The following is a 4,403-nucleotide window of genomic DNA, read 5'->3' as shown; positions in this document are numbered from 1 at the left end:
TGACAAAGGTCTGATTCTAGATAGAGGAGCAGAGCAAGTCCCTTATTCTGCGCAACTGGCGACTTGGGTGTGCACGTGACAGAGCAGGGCCTAACTGAACCTCTTTCAGGCAATGGGCCAGCAGAGGCCTCCAGGAATATAGCCATAAGAGTTTAAAAATAAAGCTGGGCATGAAGAGTATCCATTTTCTCCTTGCTAAAAAAGGGAGGCCAAGAATAACAAACCAGCTAAGTAAGGAAGGCCCGCAGACTGCTAAGTGAACTTTTCGGAGCACAGCACAAGGACTTGCCTTCAAACAAGTCGTAACCTAGATTTTTACTCTGATATAAATGGACTCTCAGCTAAAAGGAAGGATTTTTTCCCTACTGATTCAAAGGCTGAAATAGCTCTCTAATTTTATGTTGTTTTGTCCCAATGGGATAAGAATGACCTAAAGATGCAGCCGCCTTTATAAAGGAATCAGGTTCCATGGTGAAGGTTAAGGGTGAATCTGCAGGGTCTGAAATTGGGGTCTGGCTTTGGCATCTTTGGAAACAAAGTACTAGAAAGACATTGAAAACATGTGGGATCTAGATATACTTGTTGGTAAAGCAGAAACTCAAACACTTAAGAGGTTGTAGCTTTGTTTTTATGAGTTAATTTTTTTCTTACATGTTCCCTATTTAATGTATTTTTAGTTATAAACTGAATCAGATATACCTTTCAATACTCTTTTAATGTCTCAAAGAGAGATCCATAAACATGCATTTGCTTTATGTTCCAACTATTTCAATTGAGTCATCACTGAAAGCAGTGGTTCATGATTTTATACAGGAGAGTTATTGTGAGCATTTATAATGCCATCCTGCTTATGAGCTAAATTTATTATGTTTGCCAGGTTAATCTGTTTTCTCTAATCAGACACTTAATCATCCACTCTCCTCCCTGCATTATGGATTCATGAATCTGAACCGAGGAGGGTTGCTCGGTCAGGGCACAAGGATAAATTATCTTTTCATTTTGGGGGATATTTGTGGTTAAATGCAACATGACAGAATCAAAATGAAATAAATCTTGTAATTTTACTTCTAGATCCCTGCCAGGTATAGATAAAATGCATTCAGTTAAGAGTAAATTCGGTTCGATGCCTGAATGGAATTACTAGGGGAAACAGAGAAAGCTTTGTCGTTCAGGAGAACTCTGAGTTCTCCCTTCATTCCTACAGATTGGAGAGATAGTTAATCATTCCTTGGCAGTACTCTATGGATGACCAGTACAGAATTAAAATTTCCATCCTGAAAGAATGAGAAATTAGCCTCGGGTAGTAATAGCCGAAGTTTGTCTGAATCTGGAGTTGTAGTCCTGGGATGTCGAGGGCTATACATGGTATGTAATGGGAGCAGATGTTATAAAACAACCAAATAACTAATTCCCATTACTTCGGCTTTTATATTAAGTGAAGCACCACGTGGATGACACCCTCAGCTGCTGCCTAGTTAGGCTGAAAGGGTTGAAACATATTGAAATAACCGTAATGGAGATACTTTAGTCATGTTTCTTGTAAAATGAATAAAGTCCAGCAAAAGCCCAGTGTTAACAAGAGTCATCATTTGCCTTTTTAACACATGGAGACTAAAATCAATTGGCAATATGTGAAGTTAGTCCTCAAAAGAACCCTGCTTTGTTTTGGGTTTTTTTTTTTTTGTATTATGTTTTTTTATTGAAGTGTAGTTGATTTGCAATGCTGTACCAGTCTCTGCTGAATAGCAAAGTGACTCAGTTATACACAGAGACATTTTTTTAATATTCTTTTCCATTATGGTTTATCACAGGATATTGAATATAGTTCCCTGTGCTATACATTAGGACCTTGTTATTTATGCAAAAGAACTCTGTTTTTTAATGCCTATTTTACAATTAGCAAAGCACTTTCATATCCTTTGTCTCATTTGAGCCTCACAAGAAACCCATGATTACTCAGGTCCTGGCAGCTGCTCTGAGGCCTGAGCTGTGAAGCTCTACACTCAGGGTCTCCCAGGGCAGGGCCCAGATCAGATCTCTTAGTCAAGAGCTCTTCCTCTACCCAGACTCCCTCTTTTATTAGACATTAAAAGCAAAGTCTTCCTTTTAGGTGAAAAAAGCGCAAAAACAGATGACCCTGCACAAATACAAGGTGAATGAGAGAGTCTTCATGCAAAAATGGTCTTGTAAAGATCTCATGGCCTTAACTGAGTTACTTGCTCAGATGATGCAGAGGTTTTTGGCTCCAGAGCATAGTAAGTGGGAGTAGAGACCGTCAGTCATATAGTTCCAACCCTGCCCCCCAAAGTCAATGCTGTAAAAGTAAAAACTTTTTTCTCTACTTGACTATCCAGGCAACATGTCTGCTCAGACTGGATTTTGGTCCAAATTGCTCAAGCCTCTCTTTCAATGGGCTCAAGCCTCTCTTTCAATGGGCTTTGTACATCCTTGGTCAATATGGTTGGAACTAGCAATCTGCTTCCCTACTGAGTCCTCGTGTGGTGCACATCCAGGCTATGTGATATCTCTGTGACTGCTGCTTCCCGATGGTTATGTGCATTTGAAATTGCTAAACTTGATGAATTAGGCTGAGCCAAGTGTCTGGGGCAGTCAAGGGGACTGAATAATTGGAGAAAGGAGTGGAGAAAAGAATGATTTGATGGCGCCCAGGTCAGAGGCACAGAAAACTATCAGCCTGTGGCAAGGAAGGAAAGACAGGGGTACGACTTCTATAGAAGAAGTTGCCTGTATTTTGCCCAGGAAAAAGGACAATGGAAGAGTCCTGACAGTGAGATAGTCTTGGGTTCTAATCCCAGTTCTGCCACTTGCTAGCTGTGTGACACAGGGCATATTCCTTAAACCAGAGCCTCAGTTATATGTATATGAAATGGGAAAAGTAATGACATAGCCTGCCATGTTCACAGATTTACAAAAGGGTCTTTTAATTATACAAAAAAACTGAATATGAAAAGAGGGCATTCAAACAATGATTTGTTGATAGATGTGACACAAGGGTGTCCTTGAAACTGACACTTACATCTCACCCTGTTCGGGAAGAGAAATGGCTAAATATATACATAATATTCCTGTTCTTGCTTTCCTATTTGCTTCTTTCCATTTTAAATTTAGAGCAAACTGTCTTCTTCATTAATTGTAACATTTACACAGTATAAATATCTGTCCCTTAAAAGTGATACTGACAATGTAGTTAAGCCTTTATTGTCTTTTATTAGTCTAATAAATAAAAGTCCATTAGTAAAAAGAGGCCACAAATGTAAATGATTTCAGGGACTTTGCCCTCAGGGGAAATCATCCAATGCATTTGGGAAAACATAATTCTGACTTGGTCCTCCATAAAATGCTAAATTTCTGCACAAGATCTTAAAGCACAAGTGTTTACAGGACTCTTGGTGACAAGAAAAAACGATAGTCAATGTGCCTTATCACTGAAATTCCCGTATCCATGGAAACCTCTGAAGTTCTGTAAGCACGGGCACACGGCCTATGTATCTATTGAAGGTCTGAGGCAGTGATCAGTGGGTTACTATGCTGCTAAAAGCTGACAGATTCCTGGGATCTGTTCAGCACAGTCATGGATGTTTTCTCGCTGCTAAACATTCTCGCTGCTAAAATTTCTGAGAAATTCAGAAATCTCAGACATTATGAAGAAAAAAGATGTTTATATATTTACACTTATATATTTATGTTTATATTTACTTATATCTTTCAGAATACAGTAAATTAAATCAGATTTTAATTCAGAAAAGGCTTCATAAACCATCAGAGTTTCCCATTCCCCCATTTGTTGCTACATTAGAAACTCTAGATTTCCCATGTATGCAGAACCAGATATTTCTTGAATGTTGGGAAAGGTCACAGTTTTTATGAAACTGATTATCCCTAGGACTTTAAATGTGTTCCTGATCGGTGTTTCCTAATGTATAATTGTTTTAAAAACTAAAAGCACAATCATATTGGAAGGAAAGAATCATCTGCAGATTTCTGAAGTGTTTATATAACCAGGGACCAATATTCGAATAAAGCAAGGAAGTAATACTATTCATATCACAGAGGCATATTTATACCGTGCTCTATTTTTTAAAATATATATATCATCTCATTTAGTATGTACATCAACTTAATGGATATTATCATCCCCATTTTCCCTTGAATTGCCAAGTCTTAGATTTTTCTCAAATATTGTTCTAGATTTTAATAATTTAGAAATGGTCTGAGTTTTGGTTGGGATACATTAAAACAGTTAAAATTATTACTGAGTTTTTAAAAATACTTTGTGTTTTATCCTTACAGAAGTTTTCTATTAAAAAAGCTTTTTTTCATATTTGGTTCTCTGAAGATATGTTGTTCAATATGGTAGCCATGAGCCACATGTGGCTACTGAG

This window comes from Tursiops truncatus, chromosome 4 (genome assembly GCF_011762595.2).
Source record: "Tursiops truncatus isolate mTurTru1 chromosome 4, mTurTru1.mat.Y, whole genome shotgun sequence".
NCBI lineage: Eukaryota > Metazoa > Chordata > Mammalia > Artiodactyla > Delphinidae > Tursiops > Tursiops truncatus.
This window is presented reverse-complemented; position numbering follows the sequence as displayed.